Here is a 14,081-nt window from a genome sequence, read left to right on the forward strand (position 1 = left end):
TCACATGTTTTTTATTTTGGGGGCTGTACCCATCACTGGTGGCAACTTGACATAGAGAAGCAGTGTTCTGAGAAAGAACAAATGAATACTTGCTCCCAGTCAGCCACCTTCTGCCTATATCCAGTGCTGTGTCTCTTTCCATCACGTGGCAGGTAGCCTCTTCTGGCTCATCTAGAAGAGTGGATTTTCTCTAGGCTTACTTTAACAACAGGCATTACTGGGCCATTTGAAAGTCTTTGGGGACTACACAACAACACAACATCCTTTTGTGAGAGGGCAGCACTAGCTGTAGTAAGAGATTGCTGGCACTTCTAACTTTATATAGCTTATGTCCTAAAATTCCTTCTCATACCTATTTTGAGAAGAAAATACAAGGTGATTTTATGGTTTTTAAATCTCACAATTCTCTCTCTTGGTTCCCACATGTTACCTACCTCTAACAGGAAAACTGAAGGATTTGAAATGATTATTTATGTTCTCTATACAGTCACAATCAAAAACAATTTGTCTCTCATTCTTCTGTAGAGACAAAATATTTGTTAAAAAATTCATAGCGCCTGGGTGGCTCAGTGGGTTAAAGCCTCTGCCTTCGGCTCAGGTCATGATCCCAGCGTCCTAGGATCAAGCCCCACATCTCTCAGGGTCCTGGGATAGAACCCTGCATGGGGCCCTCTGCTAGGCAGAGAGCCTGCTTCTCCCCAACCCCCTCTCTGCCTGCCGCTCTGCCTACTTGTGATCCTTGTCAAATAAATAAATAAATAAAATCTTCAAAAAAAAAAAAAAGTACTAACTTGATGAACTTGTGCTAAATATGGAAATGCCCTTCCAGGCCAAGGAAGAATCAAAGAAAATTATCACCTTATAAAGGGTAGTTTAAAAATGATAATGGAGGGGCACCTTGCTGGCTGTCAGTAGCACATGGGACTTGATCTTGGGGTGGAAAGCTCAAGCCCCAGTTGGGAGGACAGCTTGCTTTTAAAAAAAAATTGCAAAGTACCTTAACTTCCTCAGGTATCACCAGTCTGAAGGTACAAAAGGGGAAGAACACTGGCACTAATGGTTCGAATTCCACTGACTCCAGCCTCTACTGATTCACAGATGGCATCAGTCCTATTTTGGAATCTCGCATTTATTTCAGGGACGCCCCAGGACAGGTCTGAAAAGCAACTGTGTGCCCTCCCCCAACGGAGCTTTCCTTTGGCCCTGCAGCCCTGCTTCTGTCCAGCCTTAAGACTCTGCAGGACTTGCCCAGCAGAGTCGGCTGCACCCCAGGGGGATGCAAACATAGGTTTATGATGAATTACTGAAGTACGTATGGAAAACATGGTTGTTTCTTCTCAGTTGCAGGTCTGGCCAGAGGATAACCCAGCAATGCTGTTATTTTTATATTAAGGCTTATTGTCATTTATAAAGAAAGACCCGCATCTTTGGTTAGTGATGACATTAAATGTGTGAAGATTATATTTGGCATCAAGCACTGGCCTCCCCTCATTCCTGCAGTAATTTTATTGAGCACTAGTATATGCTGGGCAGTGGTCCCCATGGGAGGTTGGGTCAGGGGGTGCGGGTAAGTGATGAAAACAGACAGCCCCTGATTTTGTGGAGAGTTCTCAGTCAGCCAGTTAATTTGAGTCCGTGATACCAGCTCGTCTCCACAAATATAGCATCCTGATTTCCATCAAGTTTTCTGAGATTCTGGTAGCTAGTAGCTACCAGGAGGGCATAAATCACGTGTTGGGGAGAGGGTCTACTGTGTGTTTTCTCTTCTATAATGAAAGTAGCTGTAAGAAGAGGAGAGTAAAGATAAAAGGTACTGCGACCCCTGGCTAGATTTCAGACTGAGTCTTTCACTCTAATTGATGCTGTTTATACTCCATGCAACCCCTTCCAGAGACCTTCTGATACTGTAGGATGCTATAGACTGACTGATTTCCTGATGCATTTGATGGTATTTGGAAGCCCTCCAGTGGCCAAATACTAAACCTTAAAAAAAAAAAAATCCTTTTGCTGTGCTGAAGGAACGGTTTAGGTGTGAAATGTACTTGTGTTTGCAACTTACTTTAAAATATACCCAAAAAATAAGATGAATTAATGTATGAAGAGATAAACAGATCTTACCATAGATGATTAGATCTGTGGTCAAGCAAAAACAACAATGCTAATTGTAGAATCTTGGTGACAGGTATATGGGTCACTGTATAATCTTACAATTTCTCTGTGTTGGAACATTATATAAAATATTGAATAAAAATCTCTTGGCTAGATTCTGAAGATTTATGCCTTGTAGTTGACATTACTGTATTAAAATTTTTAGACATTTAAAACATTTAGACAATTTCAGTAAAATTGTCTTTGTTAATGGACATGGATTAATTTTCCTTAACATGATTAATTTCTAAATGTTTAAAAAGCACTTAAGAAAGTTTATACAGTGAGACTATGAAATAGTTATATGATTTTTTTTATGTTTATCATAACTGCAATGAGATACACACCTCATACTGTCAGAATGGCTAAAATCAAAAACTCTGGAAACAAATGTTGCAGAGGATGTGGGGAAAAAAGGAACTTCCATGCACTTTTGGTGGAAATGCAAACTGGAAACTGGAAAACCATATGGAGTTTCCTCAAAAAAATTTTTAAGGGGCGCCTGGGTGGCTCAGTGGGTTAAAGCCTCAGCCTTCGGCTCAGGTCACGATCCCAGCATTCTGGGATAGAGCCCTGAAGCATCAGGCTCTCTGCTCAGCAGGGAGCCTGCTTCCTCCTCTCTCTCTGCCTGCCTCTCTGCCTACTTGTGATCTTTCTCTCTGTCAAATAAATAAATAAAATCTTTAAAAGAAAAAAATAAAGTACACTTACGGTGATGAGCAATGAGTAACATATAGAATTGTTGCATCACTAGATTGTACACCTGCAACTAATATAACACTGTATGTTAGACACTGGAATTTTAAAACTAAATAAATGTTTATCCTCCTGGAATATCTGTTTTACACACTGGGGCAGTTGTTAGCAAGTTAACTAGATTCATTTTTTTTTAATCAGAGAAGCAGTTGTTTGACAATTTCCAACAATTAGTCAGGCTTCAATGCAGAGAACAAAATCCACCCTTAAGTAATTTAAGCCCAAAGGGATTTACTGCGTGGTACATTACAAATGGCAGGGCTGTAACCTGAGCTTCAGGAGTGACTCACTAGTCCATGCTTTGGGACTGGGCTGTAAAAGGACCGCTGCTCATGTCATGATTAGGGAGCCACCTGCTAAACAGGGAAGCCGCCCTTACAGCCACTGTTACAGTTGTGTCACCTTCACTGTAATATGCCCCATTGAGGAGGATGCCTCAGAACCTGCCCCCCTCCCTGCAATTCTAGATTCTTCATGGTACACGAGTGCCTCTAGGGGGTGGAATTTAAATTATATCTATAACTCAGCTGCAAGGGAGTTTGAGAAATACGTTTTTAGCCTTCCTGATGCTAAAGATGGCATGAGATGAAAGGCTGTTGGAAACTTGAGTGAACAGGTCACAACAAACAGGCTGACAGTATCTGAACACACTGATCAGCACTACCCCTGAGACTTAGATGTTATGACCCTTCTGATGCAAGTAGTAAGTAGGTAGCAGCATCTATAAAGCATTCTTGCCTCAAAACAGCAAACCTGAGAGCCTCCAGATCCAAACACCAAGTTTACAAGAAATAGAGGGATAGAGGCACACGTTAACACCACCACAGGGTTGCAGCTGGTGCAGTCTGCAGTGGGGAAACTCTACAGGACAAATGACCCAGATTCCTCAATGAATACATAGCAAGAAAAAAAGGGCAGAGAAGGGAAAATTGAAGGATTTAAAAGACATATCAAGTAAATGCAGCATGGGGCTTGATTCAAACAAACCAGTTGTCAAAAACATTTTATGAGACTTAGGAATTTGAACACATACTTGAATAATTGGTCACAATAAAGAATTGTAAAGAATTGTTAATTTTTTATTTTAAATTATTTTTTAAGATGTAATTTATTTGACAGAGAGAGAGAGCACAAGCAGAGGGAGCAGCAGGCAGAGGCAGAGGGAGAAGCAGGCTCTCCAATGAGCAGAGAGGCCGTTGATCCCAGGACCCTGGGATCATGACCCAAAGTCAGATGCCTAACCAATAAGCCACCCAGGTGTCCCTAGAATGGTTGTTAATTTTTAATTTTTTTATTTTTAAAATTTTTTAAATTAATTAATTTATTTTTTTAAGAGATTTTATTTATTTATCTGTCAGAGAGAGTGAGCACAGGGAGAGGCAGAGGGAGAAGCAGGCTCCCCGTTGAGTGAGGAGCCCAATGTGGGACTTGATTCCAGGACACTGGGATCATGACCTGAGCCGAAGGCAGCTGCTTAACCAACTGAGCCACCCAGGCATCCCTATTTTTTTTTTTTTAAGATTTTATTTTTATTTGACAGAGAGAGATCACAAGTAGGCAGAGAGGCAGGCAAAGAGGGGGAAGCAGGCTCCCTGCTGAGCAGAGAGCCCGATGTGGGGCTTGATCTCAGAACCCTGAGATCATGACCTGAGCCAAAGGCAGAGGCTTAACCACTAAGCCACCTGGGTGCTCCAGTTGTTAATTTTTTAGATGCATAAAGATATTACAGTTATGTCAATAATCACTCCAATCACTTTTACAAAAAGCTCTTTGTCTTTTCATGTTGTTATACATTGTTTCTTTCATAATTAATTTATGGCTCTGTTTTTATGCTAGAAAGTTTATTGTGCTAGGCATTTTACATATGTTAAATAACTTAATCCTTATAGCAGTGCTTGTGAGGAAGGTAAATCATAGTGTTCATTAAGAGAAACATCTATCACAGCCTTTCTGGAAGTGGATAAAAACAAATGTCTATTTTATTTTATTTTTAAAATTATTTATTTGACAGAGATCACAAGTAGGCAGAGAGGCAGACAGAGAGAGCGGGGGAAGCAGGCTCCCTGCTGAGCAGAAAGCCCTATGTGGGACTCGATCCCAAGACCCTGGGTTCATGACCTGAGCTGAAGGCAGAGGCTTTAACCCACTGAACCACCCAGGCGCCCCACAAATGTCTATTTTAAAGTATAGTTGGTATGTCTAGGAGTGAAGAAGAAGGCAGGCAGCCTTTCAGAGAAGTAATACCGCTAATTATAGGGTAAGTAAATTATCAGATAATATCTCTTTTTTTTTAAGACTTCTTAATTTATATAGAGTAAACACTAGATTTGATGTTTAAAATATTTTCTTACTCTTCTTTTTATCCCTGAAAGTATGAGAGGACATTTTGTCTCATTTTAAAGAGGAAGAACAGGGGCCCCAGTGGCTCAGTCGGTTGGATATCTATCTGCCTTAGGCCTGGGTCATGATCCCGGGGTCCTGGGATCAAGCCCCATGTTGGGCTCCCTGCTTGGTGGGGAGTCTGCTTCTCCCTCTCCCTCTGCCCCCACTCTCCCTGACTCATGCTTGCTCTCTCTCAAATAAATAAAATAAAATCTTTAAAAAAAAAAAAAAATAGGAAGCACAACCCAAATCACACTCCCAGCCAGGTGAGATGAGTGTGAGAAGCACAATGAGAGCCTTGGTGTCATCAGATGCAGCCAAGGGGATGACACAGGGGCAATCTGTGCCCCCCAGAACTAGCTGGCTACAATCTTGAACTTGCAATTCTCTGTGTTAATAGGCTTAGCCCATGCATTCTAAAATTCTGTCCTAGGGTAATGAGGAGCTGATAATAGAAACAAGTTTCTAAGACACTGGCTTAGGCCAAAAGATGTTTTATCTAGGATACGGCAATTACGTCTTTTCCCCCAGATTTCAAATAGCTTACAAAATCAAAAGGCTACCTTGTTTTTCTAAAATTAATCCCCCAAATGCCACTTTTCTTCAACTGTGCATCTCTGCCTTACAGATAATTGGGGATTAGTTGGTTAAAGGGAGGTCTGAATAGTTCCCTTGGGGAACTGCAGCCCCAGTTAACTTGAGCTATTCTTACAGCGAGCTTATTAACTAGTGATCACTAGTCTCTACTAAACTTTGTGCTTCGCAAACAATCTTAAAACCCATTAGTAGGTAACAATTTAGAGTTAGTGTCCTACACCTCTAGATTTTACCCCCTTGCTTAGATGGAACTGCTAGAATTTTCTAGCTTGAACCAAAGACGTGAATTTGCTATTCCGTACCCTTAAACCAACACGGCGCTGAGGTAATACCAGAAATGTCATTCTACTTGTCTCTAAAGTGTATATAACAGGATTCGAGCCTGAAAAAGATTTCCTCTTTCCCCTGACTGAATGCCACTTCTATTCACATGATTTTATTGCAACTAATGTGTTCACAATGTAGAGAGAAAACTGGGTGAGGCACTCAGGAGGTTTGCAAGATAACGCGGAAGATACGTTTACAAAACAGCTCATTTTATTATATATGTTTTTTAAGATTTTATTTTTAAGTAATCTCTACACCCAATGTAGGGCTCAAACTCACAATCCCGAGATCAAGAGTGGCGTGCTCCATTGACAGCCAGCCAGGCTCCCCCTAAAACAGCTAATTTTAAATGATGTGGAAAAAAAATTGCTTAGCATGCTAGAGCTAAGGAGACTTGATGGAAGAGCAGGTGACTGGGCCAGAAGTCATGGCACTGTTGCACTGAGAAGGAGGAAGGTTTATGAAGAGAGGACCGCTGCTGGACTGTGCAAGGTAGGCAAGTGCACACTGCTCTTGAAGGTGGTGACGGAGGCAGCTATGCTCACCACCATACCACCAACGCCCGCTAAGAAGGTGGTGACGGTATTCCATGCAGGGGCTGGGTGTTGAGGAGACCCAAAGAACAAAGCACAGAGGTGAAAAATTCCAAGGTATATGTGCGGGCTACCTTTTTCTAGCTAAAGTGTAGGATGACGAGCCAGTGGTGGCAGGTGGAGCTAGAAAGCTTGGAGCCACATCGTGGATCTCAAATGACACGTAAAGGCCTCCCTGCTCTCATGGTTAGTTCCCAGGGTTACTGACGGGGACTGTTATTTGAATACATAATGCCGCCTAACCCCATATCCACCTCCACCGCCACTGTCTTCATCCAGTAGGAAAAGACCAAAATTTTGGTGAGTGTGATCTTGGACAAGTTAGTTAACCTCTCTTTGTACCCTGACTTTCTCTTCTATAAAATGGAGATTAAAGACAGTGCCTACCTCATTCAATGAGTCATTCACAGTAGTATGTGGATATAGGAGGCATCATATGAGTGTTTGTTAAATAAGTTATTTGTCAAAAGTTCTCAATCATTTTGAGGCATAGGTGAAAAAAAAAGGACGAATTTTAGATCCGTGTTACCTCCCAACCATGGGCTTAAGACTTTTCTTATTAAAAATTATGTATATTGTAGCTTGAATGTAATACCTAAAAGGACTCCTAGGATGTCCTTTCATTTTAGAGCTCATGTAAATTGGTTTTCCTGCCCTAAGATCTGCTTACAGAGGGTTATTAAATGGGTGTTACATTTCAGGGTAACTGACTGGCTGTTGGAATAGCATGAGACTCTTGATCTTGGGGTCTTGAATTCAAGCCCTACACTGGGTATAGAGATTACTTGAAAATATATGTGTGTTGGGCGCCTGGGTGGCTCAGTGGGTTAAGCCGCTGCCTTCGGCTCAGGTCATGATCTCAGGGTCCTGGGATCGAGTCCCGCATCGGGCTCTCTGCTCAGCGGGGAGCCTGCTTCCTCCTCTCTCTCTGCCTGCCTCTCTGCCTACTTGTGATCTCTCTCTGTCATATAAATAAATAAAATCTTTAAAAAAAAAAAAGAAAATATATGTGTGTTGTGGATATATGTATATATATGGTGTGTGTGTGTATTTATATAAATATATAAATAAATATTTACATTTTTTATTTATATATACATATATATAAGTTGGGTACATTTCTAATTCCTTAAGGCAGAATTTAAAACTTTGGAAATTCCTTTGCTTTAAGCTATAGCCTTTTGACATTTCCACTGTGCATCTGCAACCATATTTGAGAAAAGGCAGTCAAAGGACACACGGCTATTTCTTACACCTCTGAATAGTGGAAAAGTGACAGTAGACAGGAAAAAAGTTGAACCTACCTTAAGTATTCGTAGACTTGGGACATTTTTGGTTTTTCATTGTTGTCATTGTTTCACTTATATTGACTTATATTCACTTATATGTTGTTGCACAATAATAAACCACCATAAAACATAACAGTTTCAAGACACTTGAATATTTCTCACCGTTCTGGGGACAGGAAGCGTGAAGCGGGTTGCTTCTCTCCCACGTGGTATTGGCTGGGGCTGACGCTCCACACAGTCTCTCAGGAGTGATGTGGTTAACTTCTTTACATGCCAGCAGCAGGGTTCCAGGAGGTGGGAGGAGTCTGACCTCTTAGGGTCTAGAAACAGAATCAGTCCAGAAATCAGTCCACATCTGCTGTGTTTTATTAGCCAAAGCAAGGTAGAAGGTCAGCCTAGGTACCAAAGGTAAGAAACCAGACTCCACCCCCATGGGAGAAGCTGCAAAATACTGTGGCCATGATTTCTAGGCTTCATTGGTGTTCAAGCCGTAGGTTTTAAAGCTTACAAATGACATTTGACCTAAGTAACTAGCCCCTTTTCTAGTCAGTTAACGAGCAAACATTTCTTGCCGGCTGAAGCCTACACCCCTAGCTTCTCTGAATAGAGGCATATAGTGAGGAGTTAAATCCTTAAATCCTGAGGAGTTAAGGATTTGGGAATAGGAGCTCAGTTTAAATTCTGGCTTTGCTTCTTTGTGCGACTTAAAATTACCTAAAGTCTGTGTTCTTCAGATTCATCCATTAAACAGGGATATTTACCTGGCAAGGTTTTTATAACAATTAAGCAAGGTAATATGTGTTCAGAGATGATCAGGGTGCCTGGCACCTGGTAAGCATTTAGCAAAGTTAGTAATTTTTATTAGGTAAGTCTCAGTCTGCCTGAAGGCTATTGATGCCTTAAGATTTGCTCCTGCCTCTTGCAAAGTGGGACACTTGATATTAGGGACTTGATAAACATTCTCAAACAGTGAAGCCACCCACAGAAGCTTTCAGGCTGTTAGTTTTCTCAATTTTCTTGAGTGCCTTTCTGGACTTTTTTGGATCCATCCATTTCCTCTTGGTTTGCTTTGCTGCCCCCTTCTGGTTGAATGGGGAAAAGTTCGATCATAGTCCAATGCTTACAGCCACAGTAAAAGCTCTATTTGAAATCCTTTGTCCAGGAATCCAACTTTCAAAAATCTTTGGTCCTAACTTCCTAAGTAAATTCAGATGAAAGTAACATCTAAACATAAAACTTGTACATATACATTTCAGTTTATTTCTGTTAACGGGCAAATTGATAGTGACAGAGGGAACAGTAATGTTAAAATGGACAGCTCACTTTGGGTGGAAAAGATGGTAAAAAATACTTTGTTATGCTGATTAGCAATAGGAAATTCCCTAAAAACTGCATTTCACTTTTCTGAAACAAATGTGTATATAGAAAATTTTAATTTTAAAAATGTTTTTCTAATGTAAATCTCAGCTAATCTCTACATCTTTCAAAGTATGACATATGTAGTATCCCTAGATTGGTAGTTTCAATTTTTCGCATAGAAGCTGCATGAAAATGTTATTGTATGCTTACTTCAAATACAATAAGAGATTTTATATCTAAGCTCCCTGCTCAGAGGAGAGCCTGCTTCTCCCTCTCCTCCCTACTCATGCTATTTCTGTCTCTCTCTCTCTCAAATAAATAAAATCTTAAAAAAGTGAACATATTCTAATAAGTTATATATAAGTAGATAAAGCTACAATTTAGAAGGAAGAGTACTTTAAAATATTACAGAGGTCTAGATAATTGCACATTTTTGTACTTAATCCTACTGAAGAATTTTTCAATCAGAAAAAATGCAATATTGAGAGTTAAGGTAGGCAAAATGGGTGAAGTGGGTCAATTGTACAAACTTCTGATTATAAAAAGTCAGTCATGGATATGTAATGTACAATGACTGTAGTTAATACTGTATTGCATATTTGAGAGTTGCTAAGAGAGTGGATCTCTAAAGTTCACATGGTAAAAAAAGAAAAAAAGGTTAACTACAAAAAAAACCAATTACTGATTTTTTTAAAAAAATAGTATTTTAAAGAAATTTAGAACTGTTTTCCTGTTTCCTGCTTAGCTCTTTGGGCATAACTCTGTAGTAGCTAAGAGTATGTTCTTGTTGACATTTTGGCAAGCACATTTTCAAGTCACAAATGCTACTTTATTAAGTCATGATAGCAGTACATATGCCATGCTATCTCTAAAAAATGTAAAATGACCTGACTCTTTGGAATTCCCTTCCCCCACTAATTCAACAAAGCCCAGATTTGTTATAGTACAGAACAGAGACACCTCCTGGAGCTACCCAAGCATCACTGCTTTTTGCTGGTTTAATGATCTATATACTGGTCATTTGCACATCTTAGGGGATTTGTGCACCTTAAAGACAAGTAACTGAGGAAACAGATTGCAGCAAATCTGTTAAGAAAATAATTTATATTCAAAACTACATCTGCTTTACACTTTTAGGAAATATGCAAGGGCTTCTTATTGAGTGGATATGTGCCAAAATCTTAAGTTTAATGCTTTTGCAATTCTCCATCTGCCAGAATGAAAATCTGAGCTTCAGGCCTTTAAGAGCTGTGTAACAAAGATCTAGTATTAGAGAATAGAGAATTTAAAATCGGAAATTAATTCAAATTTCATTATTTGGAAAGCTATTAATAGGGTCTGGGGGTGCCTGGCTGGCTCAGTCAGTAAAGTGTGCAACTCTTGATCTGGGGGTTGTGAGTTTAAGTGCCATGTTGGACACAGAGCTTACTTAAAAAAAAATTTAAAAAGGAAAGCTATTAATAGAATTTTTGATATCCAATGTAACATCACTAAAAGCAGATATTGAGGAGATATATGTATAAGAAAACAAAAGCAGCAAGACCTTTTCCCAAACTAGCATAATAATGATTTAATTCAATTTAATCCTACATTTAGGATTGAACCAGAATGATTTCATGGATTGCAATCCATGTACCAAATATGTACGAAATACATATTTCAAGAAAAATATTACAATCAGAATACATTTTCGGGTTCAGTATAATTAAGATGGCATTCTTCCCTTGAGTTTCTCTCAAAAGCTTCAGATTGCAAATTGCAGTTATTCTTTGTATTGCTCCCTTTCACATTTAGCACAAAACAGTCTTTTTTTAGTTTAATTGTGAAAAAGTCCTTAATATTTATGTATAGTGTCTTCAGAACAGAGCCAGCTATTTGGTTGTAAACTATGGATATATTCTTGGGAAAGTACTCACGGTTAGTGGGTCACGTTTTTGACCACTCTTACTTTGGAGCTGACTCCAGGAGCAGGGACTAGTATATAAACAACGTATTATTAAGCTTCACTTATGTATTTATGTGGGTGCTTGAAATCACAGGTCAAAAGGTATGAAGCTGGAAAACACAAAAACTTAACAGAAGTGTGGTTGGGAATGTAAACCAAAATCAGGTATGGACTAACTATCTTAACATGTGCTATGGACTTGGATTCAGTTCACCTAGTCAGTGGACATTTATTTTTTACTCTGTCAGGACATTGTTTAAGAAAATACATATATCTGAAATTAGTTCTACTTTGTATATTTAGATGTTTTCAAAGTATATACGTATATACCAACATTTTCACTGAATATCATGATCATTTCTCTCAAGGGACTAGGTTAGTAGAGCAGGTCTAAGTACATTGACAGATAAATGGGGTACTAGGTGACTAGTACGGGTAATGGGAGAATGAAAACACCATTCACCAAGGTGGTGGATAGTGCCCATGTTTAACCTAAATCAAGTGTCAACAAATAGATATGTGAAGATTTACAATATTACTACAAAAGTTCATTTAAATATCAATCTCCTGGGGGTTTTGTGCTCTCATGGTTTCATTCCTGGCTGTGTTAATTCCCTATGATTGAATTATCATAGGGAATTCAATGATATTCCCTATGATATCATAGGGAATATAGAAATAGAAAAAATAGAAATAGAAATTTCTATTTTTTTCTATTTTCTATAGAAAATAGAAATATTTTTCTATAGGAGAGTCTGGACATGTCCTTTTTTTTTTCTTTTAAGATTTTATTTATTTGACAGAAAGAGGGAGATTACAGGTAGGCAAAGAGCCAGGCAGAGAGAGGGGGGCAAGCAGGCTTCCTGCTGAGCAGAGAGTCCGATGCGGGGCTCGATCCCAGGACCCTGAGATCATGACCTGAGCCGAAGGCAGACAATCAACTGAGCCACCCAGGCGCCCCATAGTCTGGGCACTTCTTATGAACTTCAAATCTGCCTATGGACTAAACATCACCTCCTGGGTGATCTGGGGGTTATCTCAAACTTAACATATTCAAAATTGAGATTTTCCTTTCCCAACCAGAATTCTGGGAACCAAGAGACCCTCCCTTTCCCTCATATCCATCTAGTTACTCAAATAGGAATAAGAACTTAACTCTCTACTTATTTGTAAATTCAGTCTGAGAAGATAAAAAGACAAACTGATATGCAGTAAACTCTTCACATTCAAGAATTTAACCTTCAGTTTCAACGACTTTAAGTGACCCCAGGAATTTAGAACACAGATTGTGATTTCCCTCCTGTCCCTCAGGACCTGATTTCCCTCATGTCTTACCTGAGGCTGTTATACTTAGTTACCTAGCTGAAGACTGAGGCTGGCTCAGCAGGGACCTAGAACTTTATTGCTGTTTATCAATATATAGAGAAGACATCCATAAAGTAGGAAGTACTAGAGTGAAAAGTACTATTTATGAAAAATTGCTTCCAAAGGAAAGCTAACCTGATTATTATGTTAATAGAAAGATTTAAAGATTTAAAGGCCTTTGTAGCCTCAGCTATACAAGGTGAAAGTTTTAGATAAAGAGGCAGGATGAATTTGGCAGTGATTTAACTCAGATACAAAAGAATCACCGGGGTGCCTGGGTGGCTCAGTCGTTAAGTGTCTGCCAGGTCATGATCCCAGGGTCCTGGGATGGAGCCCTACATTGGGCTCCCTGCTCAGGGGGAAGCCTGCTTCTCCCTCTCCCCCTCCCCCTGCTGTTCCCTCTATTCCCTGCTGTTCCCCCTCCGTGTTCCCTCTCTTGCTGTGTCTCTGTCAAATAAATAAAATCTTTAAAAAAAAAAAAAAGAAAGGAACTTATCATATGTTTTACATGAAAGAAGAAAAATGAGTAACTGTACCAAGTGTTCCAGGCATTATAAAAATTAACCTGTGAGAGAAAGCTTAAGCTAGAAAAAGGCAGAATTTAAAATATCATCCTAAGGGTGCCTGGGTGTCTCAGTCAGTTAAGTGTCTACCTTCAGCTCAAGTCATGATCCCAGGGTCCTGGGATCAAGCCCCGTATCCCACTCCCTGCTCACTGGAGCCTCTACTTCTCCTTCTCCCTCTGCCCCTCCCCCTACTCATGCTCACATGTGCGCTCTCAAATAAATAAATAAGATCTGAAAAAATATAGATCATCCTACAGATAGGCAACAGAATGCAAAGGAAAAAAAAAAAGCCCTAGAAACATACTTGCAGATCAACACACACCTAACTGGTATCAATTAGACAAAACTGTGTGACAGTGGAGCAAGGGCATTAAATGGTGATTGATCAATGGGGAAATAAAATCTACATCATTCCCTGAACCAAAAAATGTAGTCTTAGATAAAAAATATAAATTCCTTGGGACTAGGATAGGTAGTTCATAAAAAAAGAATTATCTGTGTAGTCGGTCACAAGCACGTAACATGTGCTCAACATCATTAGTCATGAAGGAAATATATATTTGGATCCTAACCAATAACACTTTGTACCCATTAGGAAGGCTAAAATGAAAATTAAGGGCAATACCAAGAAATACTTAACAGAGCCACTTAGGACAATTGTTTTAAAGGAGACTATGTATGCATATATCATAATCCCAAAATTCTACTCCTTGATATATAGCCAACAGATTTATGTATATATGTACACCAAATA

Source organism: Mustela erminea, chromosome 11 (assembly GCF_009829155.1).
Source record: "Mustela erminea isolate mMusErm1 chromosome 11, mMusErm1.Pri, whole genome shotgun sequence".
Classification (NCBI taxonomy): domain Eukaryota; kingdom Metazoa; phylum Chordata; class Mammalia; order Carnivora; family Mustelidae; genus Mustela; species Mustela erminea.